This window comes from Callospermophilus lateralis, unplaced genomic scaffold (assembly GCF_048772815.1).
Source record: "Callospermophilus lateralis isolate mCalLat2 unplaced genomic scaffold, mCalLat2.hap1 Scaffold_1583, whole genome shotgun sequence".
NCBI lineage: Eukaryota > Metazoa > Chordata > Mammalia > Rodentia > Sciuridae > Callospermophilus > Callospermophilus lateralis.
The window spans coordinates 3,228-15,226 of NW_027512686.1; the positions used below are offsets into that span (position 1 = coordinate 3,228).

Sequence of the window (11,999 nt, forward strand, 5' to 3'; positions counted from 1 at the left end):
ATTTTTTTTTTTAATTGAGAAATAGTCTGTGGGAAAACATTAAATTTACTTTTTATAAGAGCTATTAGGTAAACAATGAGAGTGAGAAAAAAAGGACAATTTAATAATTCACTATCCCTTTTTATTTATTTTTAATAATATATGCAAATAAGTTTTTCAAAACTATTTATCCTGTTTTATCCTTTTCATCCTGATTAAAATACACTCAAAACTAGTATGGCTGATAGAAGTGTAAATTACTTTGTCACAAGAGGGCAGAATTTTCAAATGTATTAAAAATAAATGCCAGTGCTTCAAATAATTCTGAAGCTAGGTTAGCTTACATTAGAAATGAGAAAAAAGAAAACCAAAGCAAAATTAACCCTTCAAAGTAATTATTTTGACAGGCTACTTTTAAATTATTGATAAGTGGATTTTGAATTTAAAATATTTTACATCAATAAAGTAAAATAAGCAGAAAACCAATTTTTAATCACAATAAAATTTTATTATTTTAAATGTTTTATGAAAATGCAAAATTCTGTGGAAATAGTATATTAGATTGTGAATCTAGAATAAGGAAAATGATGTAAAATTGTTTTAAAGCAAAGTAGTTCAATGAAATAGAATAAAAGATACAGAAAAATAAATTAGAACTTCTTATATGATAAAAGAGTCATTTTAATTATTTGGAGAATAAACAAGGCTAGATCCTTAACTTATGCCACACAATAATATTAATTCTAGGTAGATAATACATTTAAATATTAAGATGAGAATTTGTGAATATTCACATAATAATTTAAAAGTTTCCTGAGTCTCTCACACAAGTCATTCATCAAGATGGAGGCAATGGTGACTTGGGCACATATTGCAAATTCTCCAGTTTGTTTGCAGTTACCTTTGCAAAACTGAAGGCAAAAGACAAAGAATCTATATTTTCAAGAATTATAAATGCCAATCATTACTGTTCCTTCCATATAAGTTCTTCTTAAAAATAATTAAGAAAACTATGAACATTCAACAGAAAAAAGTAGACAAAGAATACAATTCACCCAGACAAGGAAATTACCAATAAGCAAGAAAAAAGATTCCACATTCTTTCCTCAGAAATTTCATTTATAATAAAGTATATGAAAATTTAAACAACAACAAAATGTTTTTTTTTTTTATTAGACTGGTGATTGGGAAATACTAAAGAAGCTAAATTTCTAGTGAGAGTTCTGTTGGAAAATGAGCTGTTTCATACACAGCTGGTAGAAATCTAGTGCAAATATTCTCACTGTTCTGATTTTGTAGTAATCAGGACAGGCTAAACATGTGCTGTATTAGAACCATGCATTTGTCCTCAGACCTAGTTTATTCTTTAGATCTGGTTTTATAAATGCTGGTGATAAACCCTATCTGATTTATTATATGATGTTTTTGTGTGGCCACACAATGGCTATGATTGTAAGTTATCTTTGATCTACCTTAAGAAAAATAACAGAACAGCTAGTGTAATAACTTGCAAATAATCAGGCTAAGTTGCAGACTTATCTAAAGAACATGTAACCAAAATAGGGAAATTTTGCTACTACCAGTTGCCAGTACATGTATTGTAAAATTAGTGTTTTTATTTTGTAGGTGATTCTGATATCATTAGAAGCATGCCAAAACAGACTGGTGAAAAGTAAAACATGGAAAAATTTTCTTTGATAAAGCTTGGCAGAAATTGTTAAAAGAAAAGAAAAGAAAAAGAAAGAAAAGAATAGAAATCTAAATTACCACTCTTTTTCTGAAGAGAAAACCAGGACAAAGAATATTAAGCAACATACCATAAGTGACAGATAAGAAGTAATAGAAATCAGATTTTACTACAGAGATTGCTACCAGATGATCTATTATCTTTACTTTTTAAAAATGGGATTTAGGGATATATTATTTAGAATCTAAATCAAAGGCTTAAGCCATAATAGAGAATTAATGTAAAACTGCTGATTTTAGGAAAAATTTTGAACCAGGGTCTCGAATGCCTTATTGCTTTCTATGGTTTCTGCTTTCTCTCCATAATATATTTAGCTACCCACCATATCTAAATAGATATGTATAAACAGATATCTACATAATTTACATGTAAATTCATTCTGTAAAGAGCTTCAAGTATTTCACTTATCCACAACATGAAAAATACAGCTACTGAGAATGACTAAATCTGCATTTACTGTTTTTTTTTTTTAGAAGAATCAACCATTATTAGCCCTACTTGGACTGGTGCTAATTCTGTTACTGTTGGTCAAAAACAAGAGATGGCAGGAAAGATTGATTGGCTGGGATTCGGTCATGTACATTTAGTTCCTTCAAACATATGTAATCTAAGGAAGCTGTGCCATTATTAATAGTTAATATACTGTAGAATATGTTGAGGAGGATTGGTATTTATTTATTTATTTTTGTAGTACAAGGGTTGCCACTTTTTAATTTTTATTTTGAGATGGGGTCTCCCTAAACTGCCAACGTTTTCCTTCAACTAGAGATCCTCCTGTATCAGCCTCTTGAATGTCTAGGATTACAAGACATTATGCCTGACAGGAATTGGTTTTTAAGTGAGATTATTCAATGTGAGGCAATCCACGGAAAGCATGCAGACATAATCAGGTTTCTGAATTTCAGAATTAAGGACCAGGTGCTGAACTATGCTGAATTCAATGATTCTACAATGTAAGGGCTTTTGAAAGCCAAGCTCTCTAGCCAACAACTCTGCCTTATATTGTATTTTTCTTTCAAGCTTCAATAAAGTCATGCTTCAATTTCAGATTTGTTTAAGCAAGAGACATAAAGCTTTAACTGGGCAAAACAAATAAGTGAATTGTTTTAAAGTAGTTAAGAATATGGCATTTCATTTTTTACTCATCTTAATAGGAAGTAGTTTTTTTAATTTAAAAATTTATTTAAATTCTGTTTGTTTTGTTTTTTGCTACTGATATCTGTCTTCTTAAAAAAAACCCCACTGCATTAGTTCTTTGCAAATATCTTGTCTATATTTTCTAAATAGTGCATACAATATGGAGAAAATACAACTGAATCTTGTGGAAATGTGGATCTGAAATAGAATGATTAGGCTATCAAAGAATAAAAAAGTAATTTTATCATATATAGCTGTTTCACACAGAATATTGTATGAAACCTCCATTTAACTTACCCAAATTTAATAGATTCGAAATTTGGACTAAATTACTGTACAGTCTTTGCATCGAGCCACATCTTTAGAAACGTTATGTTCAGATTTATACCAAGGAAGAATGATGATAAAATCAATTCCAAAAAATAGGTAATCATGATAATGGTTCAGCATATTTCCATTCAAAAGCACTGTCCCAGAATTGCAGACCCTGAAAGCAAATCTTTAGCACCAAACATATGGTATTATACTGAGGCACTGGAACAAGTTCCATGAGACTTATATTCTGACTCTTCTCTTTAGAAAAAGGCATGTGTCTTTGGACAAATGAACTTGGGCTTCCTCTTCTCTGTGGTATCATTCTGGAGACTAATGTCTGCCACATAATAGCCTGAATAGGTAGTAGTTATGGTGATTATTAACCTTTTTCCGGGTCAGTCCTTTTGCTTCATTCTTTCATTCATCTACTCAGCTATTTATCAGTATCTACTCCTGACATTGGATAATGAACATTTCTGGTGATAAACAAAGAAAATTTGATTAATGTTCTTTTCCTATTATTGCTTAGTTCTTTGAAACAGTTCAGTGAATTTATTGCCAGTGTTCCTCAGAAAAGTACACTATGATATCCGGCACAAATTCTTTCATCTGGTTCCCAACTACTTCTGTGGTACAGTGTATCAGAATGATTGTCAAAATTATACTTTGATGGGGAAGGAGAGGGGTAGAAGCTGTTGTTTAGGTAACTGGGGGGTCTGTGGGAGGAAAGTGGTGAAGGGTATCAGTCCGTCAGAAATGTAGACCTAAGATTCTGTCACCTGTAGCTGCTTCTCCATTTTCATGTACAACACACAGTCTGATCTTCTGAGCTTTTATTTATTATATAAATATTATATATAATATAGTTAAAATATTTTTACACCTTTATGACTTACAAATAACAATGTGATACATGTATATGAGGTATAAGGATCAAATAAGAGTAATGAAAATTTTCATCTCATTAAATATTAATTATTTCTGTGGGTTGCAAACATTCTTATTGTTCTAATTATTTTAAAGTCTATCAAAAATTGCTGTAACCAATCATTACCCTCCTTGGCTATAGAAAACCAGATATAATTACTTTTCTTTGAACTTTAGTGACTCTTATCTAATGTCTTCCCCCTCCTTCTCACTCTATTCCACTCTATCATTCTATGAGAGACATTTTAGTTTTTTTTAAGTGGGTTTAAACTCATGGTGTTTGTCTTTGTCTAGCTTATTTTATTTAACACAATGACCTCCAGTTCCATCCATGTTGCTATAAATGACAGGATTCAGCCTTTCTATGACTGAAAACATTCCATTGCATTTATTTGCCCCATGTGTCTTCTCCATTCATCTACTGATATATACCCTGATTGATTCTGGATCTTGACTATTGTAACTAGAACTACAAAGAATGTTTGGAATACAGGTATTTCTGATCTGATAATTTAGTTTTCTTTTTTAACATTCTTACTATGGAGATACCAATATTTTTATTTTCTGAATATGGTATTTATCTTAATCACTTTTACTACTGTGCATTTATTTTGAGGATGGAAGTTGGAGCAAATTACTCATTGATTTGTACTAAAATATCTTGTGACAGGGTCCTGACCTTTGCCACCATCTAGAAATGGACTTTTAAACACAATTAATTTTTTAAAAACTAAAATTATTATTTTAAGAATTTCTAGTTAATAGAACACACTTTTTTTTAGACCAAAGTATTGTATAGGTATTTGGATTTTTTTTTAAAGTACAGTACTTGTCTGGACTTAAAGGCTTGGGTTAGTTGAAGCAAAATGCCTTATCATAATAAATGTTGTTTAAGAGTTACTAAATTTTTACCAATTAGTAATTTTTTTTTTCAAAATATAATGCCAGATTCTTTATATAAACAGGAAAGTTTATTTGTTATTAAAGGACCCAAAACACATCAAAATGGTATAAGGATTTTATTAAACCGAAAACATCTGAACAAACAGAAGCCACAGGAAGAAACTTTATCTCAATTTCCCTTTCCTGACATCCAAAACCACCCAAACTTACAGCTTCCATAAATCCCCCACTGAGGGAGGTTCCTGTTCAACTTTTAGACTGATCTCTATTACTGGATGTGAATAATCAGCTGCTATAGTTCATCCATTAGAGGAGTTCCTGGCCAGGAAGAAGGCTACCAATCAGCACTGGTATGAAAAATTGTGTAAATGAGCCCAGCAGCACTTCCAGACTTTCCCCCTGAAGCCCTTAACACCCTTTCCTTTGTTAAGTGGGTAGACAAGCACTTGCACCTGGCTGTTTGGGAAGCCACTCCTCACAGAGTACTGCACCTGTGTGAATTAAACTTTTATCCTGTATGACTGCTAATTTTTGTACCTTGACAGAGTCACCAGGTCAAACATAATTCTGAGTGTTTCTGTGGAGGTGTCTGAGATGAGCTTAACATTTTAGTTAATTGATTGAGTAGAGCAGATTGCTCTCCATAATGTGAGTAGGCCTCTTGCAATCAGTTGGAGGCCTGAATGGAAAGAACTAATCCTGCCTGAAATATTAATTTTTCTGCTTGGCTGCCTTTATGCTGAAACAACAGTATCTTCAGGCCTTCGGACTAGAGCTACATTATTGACTTTCCTGGTTCTCAGGTCTTCAGACTGAGATCTCTTTTGACTGCCCTGAGTTTCTAGCTGGTCTATTGACAATCTTGAGACTCGTCAGTATTCATGATTGTGTGAGCTAACTCCTTATTATAACTCTCTTTACCCATAAAAGTGCACACTGATTCTCTGAAGAACTCTGATAAATCCTGCTAATCTATCTATTTATTGTCAATCAAATTGTGGACCCTGACCACCCAGAAGTGATTTAGCAGGGAAATATTTTCCCTCCAAATGTTTTGAGAACAAGGAAAGTTGTCAAAGTATGGTCAGGACTTCCTGCTTATTCTGGAGGCTGCAGATGAAATCTAGGGAACTCTGATAAAACTGAAAAAGCTAAGCTTTCTCACAGGTCATTCTGCCGGATCTCTGCTCAGAATCTGGTAGAGCAAGGTAAAAACAATCTTTACTTGCCCTTTACAAAAGAGGAATTTCCAAAATTTAGATTTACAATTTTTTTATTGTTATTGTTTAGAACAAGTTCTTTGACTGTTCTGACTTGGTTTGATTAGTACTTCAGAGGTTTCCAAGAGATAGCCACTGTATCCATTTGTCTCTCTCTTGTGCTATTGTTCTGTCTTATACTAAGTGTACTTTGTCATAAAAAATGAGAATCAAAGGGTAAAACACAGTCAAAGGTACTATATGTATATTGTTTTAGTTGGCCTCACAGACACATTATCTAGAGGGAAAATACAGACCTATCCCATCAGTAGCCCCCAAACCTCTTTCTTGAGATGAAATTGAAGAACTGGTTTAATTATAGATTTCCTTTTACAACAGGGTGTTCTTATCCTCACCTTTTCACCCCACACTACTTCAGTCTTTTCAGTGAAGAAATAAAGGACATTGGATTCAGGAGGAAGTCAAATCTATTAATTTGTGCAAAAAGTATGAACCATAAACTCTTTCATGATCCCTCACTACTCCATGGTCTTTGCCATGGCCCTTACTTCAATCCAGCTCTCATTCCTCTTCAGTGATGGAGATCCCCAGTCTATTCCACATGATTGCCTTACATCTATAGAAGTGTGCTCAAAGCTGAAAAAATTATTCTCTCAGATACTTCCTTAGACTTAACCCTCTTCTTCAATATCCCTTGCAAATGAAATTTTTAGGGAAACACAATCTGCTGGCTGATTCATGGATCAACTTGTTTGGACCAAGAAACACCAAGATTGCTGCTAAAACATTATTTCTTAGTGTTGGTGAGACTGTTTCTAAAAGAAATAGCATTTTAATTGGTAGTCTGACAGAAGAAGATCGTCTTTGCTGATAGGGGTGAACATCATCCAATTTGTTGAGGGCCCGAATAGTATAAAAGGGTGGAAGAATGAATTTGCACCCTGTATAAATTAAGACATTCATATTCCCTGCTCACAGACACTGGAACTCTGGGTTTTCAGGCCTATGGACTTGAATTGGGATTGACACAACTGCATCCCCCACCCCCAACACACATTCATACACCATTTTCAAGCCTTTGGACTGGGACTTAGACTTAGATCCTTATCTCTCCTGGTTCTTGGGCCTTTAGACAGACTGAATTATACTGTTGGTTTCTTGGTTCTCCAGCTTGCAGATGGCAGATGATGGTGTCTCCGGCCTCTATAAACTTGAAAGCCAATTCCTATAATAAACACCTCTCTCTCTCTTTCTCTCTCTCTCTCTCACACACACACACACACACACACACACACTCACACACACACTTATACAGACATGGACTAAGTAACATATCCATCATCAGTGAACCATATATAAGGCAACAGTCCCATAGGATTACAATGGAACTGAAAAATTTCTATTGCCTGCTGACATTGCAGCCATTGTAACATCATTGAGCAGACACACATGATGTATTACTTGTGTAAACAGACCTTCTGCCTTCCAATTGTATAAAGGCATAGCACACGACAATTATATACAATATAAAATATGTGTTAATGATAACAACGAGGTCACTGTCTTATGTATTCATTATTCTATGTTTTTATTGTTATTTTAGAGTGTACTTCCTCTATTTAAAGAAAATAGTTAACTGTATCTAACCTCAGGCAGGTCCTTTAGAAGGTATTCTAGAAGTCATTGCTATTATAAGAGGTGATAGCTTCATGCATGTAATCATCTCTGAAAACCTCCCATTGGTAGAAGAGATAGAGGTAGAAAGCAGTAATAGTGATGATCCTAACCCTGTGTCTGCCTAGGCTAATTCATATCTCAGTTTATAAACCAAAAAAAAAAAATTAAAGCTTATTGAATATGACAAAAGAATATTTTTGTAAAGACGTGCATTGTTTTGTTTCATTACAAAAGTCAAAATTTGTAAGTTTAAAAAAGTAAAATATTTTGATAAACTAAGTTTAATTTATTTAGCATTAAAGAAAATTATTTAATACATTTACTGTAACTTCAATGTACATGGTTAACAAAGTCTACAGTAGTGTGATGGTTTGGAAGTGAGGTGTCCCTCTAAAAGCTCTTGTGTGAGACAAATCAAGGGTCAGAGGAAAAATGATTGGGTTATGAGAATACTAATATAATCAGTGAATAATTTCCCCTGATGGTATTAACTGAGCTGCGAAAACTGGGTGGTAACTGAAGGCATGTAGGTTGTGGCTGGACGAGTGGTCACTGGGGGCATATATTTTGTATCTGGTGAGTAGAATCTCTCTGCCTCCTGATCATCATATGAATTGTTTACCTCCACCACAGTCTTCTACCATGATTTTCTGCCTTATCTTGGGCCTAGAGGGATAGAGCCAGCTGTCTATGGACTGAGACCTCTGAAACCATGAACCCTTAAACAAACTTTTCCTCTTATAAAATTGTTCTTGTCAGGTCTTTTAGTCACAGCAGCAAAAAAAAAAAAAAAAAAAAAAAAAAAAAGAAAGAAAAAAAAGCTATCTAAAACAAGTAGTCAATGGTAACAGCCTAGGCCTTCACATTTACTCATGAACATAGTACTCACTGAGTCACCCAAAGCAAATTCCAATCCTATAAGCTGTATTCATTGTGTCTTAATAAATGTAGCCATTTTCATAATTTGTACCCTGCTTTTACTGTATCTTCTCTGTATAGACACAAAAATAACATTATGTTACAATTGTCTATAGCATTAGGTATTCAGCCTAGCATGCTGTACCAGTGTATAGCCTAGGAGCAACGGTCTATACCATATAGCCTAGCTATATAATAAGTTATTCCATGTATTTATTTGTACACATGCTCTGATATTTGCACAATAATAAAAAATGCCTAATTACAGTTTCCTCAGAATGGATCTCCATCATTAAATGACATATGACTATATATCTGTAGATAACATATATTCATACATTTAGCCACACATGTATCCTATTGGTTTTGTTTCTTCCGTGTACTCTAATGTATATAATAACTGGTTACACAATAGTTTTTTCACAAGAAACCCCTGAGGCATACTCTTTGCCTTCTCTAAGATCAGCTCATTGTCAAAATCCTAGTTTTACTAGCTCTTATACTTTGTCAAAGGAGAAAATAACCATATTTACTGATTCCAGACATAGTTTTGAAGTTTTGCATGTTATTGGGACAATTACAAGTCTTAGATTCTTGACCTTTGCCAGCACTCCTATTGCTAGTGGACATAAATATGCTGACCTATGATAGACTGTTCATCTTCCTACTGAACTTGCTATTGTTCAGCACACACCAATAAAACTAATAATCTCTAAGAAACAATGGGGCTAAAAAGCTGATGAAAGTATCCTGCATTTGTCCTTGATATTACTATCAGGCAAGTGTTGAACAACCTGAAAAAGACAAATGGCTATCAAAGGCTGCCAAACAATGATTAGATGTGTTTATTATACATTGGAACAAATGCACATGCTGTAGCTCCCTATCCTTTGACTTTTATCTCCCATCTAATAGGACATATGTAAAAAAGAGAGGAGGTCAGGAAACTTAATGACAATTGGTTCTGTCCTAAAATCCCAAACATTCTGACCAAGCCACTTCCCAATGCATTGTTTGTTAATCTCAACAAGTTTCTGGAAGTTATCATCATATTTCATGGAATTATTTAAGACACATTCTGCTCTTGGCAGTAGTCCAAGTATACTCTAAAAATTTATCTCCAGCCTTTGCATATTCTTACTCTTTGGTTATTGTCTGTCTGTTTGGTGGACTAACTGAAACTATCAAACCAGATATGCTGATTCTAAAATAGTGGTGAAAAAAATAAAAACTGAGGTTTTCCCTTATTTTGGCATTCCTTTATAGATCAAATCAGATCAAGCCATGTTACTGTAGAAATAATTTTGATGAAAAATACTAGGGTAGTCATTGAAATTTAATATCTCCTATCATTCTCAAACCTCAGAAGCAGAGAAGCATTACCTCTCTCCTCTTTCTCCTTTTATAAAAATCCAGTCCAACGCTGGGTGTGGTGGCACATCCCAGCAGCTCTTGAAGGTGAGGCAGGAAGAACCCAAGTTCAAAGTCAGCCTCAGCAACTTAGTGAGGCTGAAACAACTTAGCAAGATCTTGTCTCAAAATAATGAAAGAACTAGTGCCGCAGCCGGGCTGGCTGGGCAAAATAACCGGGGGGTGACGAATGACTTGTGTACGTTGATGCAGCAGGAATGGAAGCCCTTTATTGTAGGATAACAGAGGTATTTATACATTTTGCACAGCTTATCTAATTAGCATAATCTAGATACAGCAGTCAACCAATCAGGAATCTTCACACTTAATGGCTCGCTTTTGTTACTTTACAAACTATTCCCTCTGGCATTTTGCCAGGCGCCATCCAGACTTGTTTACAGACTCTAACAAACTAGGAATGTGGTTCAGTGGTTAAGTGCATGCCCCTGGGTTCAATCCCTGGTACACTCACACACATGCAAATCTAGACTACCCAAATAGGAGACATGGATTCACCCTGTTTGAATTAGCTTTTGGTTGTCCTATAGCCAGGCATCTCTAAGCCTCTCATTCCAGGATTAAGCAAGCATTATTGGATTTTCAATGAAGAGTTGTTATGATGTCTATTTATATACTATATATATATATATATATATATATATATATATATATATATATATATATATATATATATATGCTTGGAATGTATCATCAACAGGTATAAAAAGTGTGGCTTCTACCCACTGACAAATTCTGCCATCTTTTTCAATGAGGAGATAGAGTACATATCAAAGTTTCTATTTATTTATTTTAAATAAATGTTATAGTGTATATTTAAGGTATACAACAGAGGGCTATGGGACACATAGAAATGGTACAATAATTACTATAGTGAAGCAAATTACTGTGTTCATCATCTCACAGTTACCTTTGTGTGTGTGTGTGTGTGTGTGTGTGTGTGTGTGTGTGTGTGTGTACGGCAAACTCTACTCATTTAGCAGAAATCCCTAATGCAATTCAATTTTTCCAACTATGGTTTCTCATGTCGTACACTAGTCTCTAGACTCGTGCATCCTAAATCTTTGTAATTTCTATCCCTTGACCTATATCCATTGTTCCATTTCCTCTGAATCCTAACCCAGGTAACTGTTCTCTAAACTCTGTATGTTTGACTTCTATTTTGGATCCCACAATCAGAGAGATTATGAAATATTTTTCTTTTTTGTCTGGCTTATTTCATTTAGCATAATGTTTTCTAGGTCCATTCATGTTGTGACAAATGTCAGAGTCTCCTTTTTAAGGCTCAATAATATTCCATATTAAACATACACACACCACAGTTTCTGTATCATTTGTCCACCGATAAACACTTAGATTGTTTGCATATCTTGGATATTGTGAATAATGCTGAAATGAACATGGGAGTACAGATATCGCATCAAGGTGCTAAATACATTTCCTGTGGGTGTATACCTAAAAGGACAATTGCTGATGCACATGATAGTTCAATTTTTAATTTCTTCAGGAATAATCGCCTACTTTTTTTTTCCACAATAGCTGCATTAATCTACATTATCACCCACAGTGCGAAAGGGTTTTTTTTTTCTCCACATAGCTAATATTTGTTCTTTCCTGATGTTTTGGTACTAGCTATCCTACTGGCTGTGAGGTTATATCTGACAGTACTTTTGATTTGCATTTTTTTCATGAGTAATGTTAAGCACCTTTTCATTAACATCTGACTATGTTAGTGTCTTTTTAGATAA

The 11,999-nt window shown here is 34.1% G+C and overlaps 1 non-coding gene across 1 annotated transcript; it reads left to right on the forward strand.

Moving 5' to 3' along the window:
• Nucleotides 1–1,246: 1,246 nt before the first annotated feature.
• Nucleotides 1,247–1,378, forward strand: LOC143388741 (small nucleolar RNA SNORA72). The gene has a single exon (XR_013090067.1). It is a non-coding gene; the product is annotated as a small nucleolar RNA SNORA72 (small nucleolar RNA).
• The last annotated feature ends 10,621 nt before the right edge of the window (nt 1,379–11,999 follow it).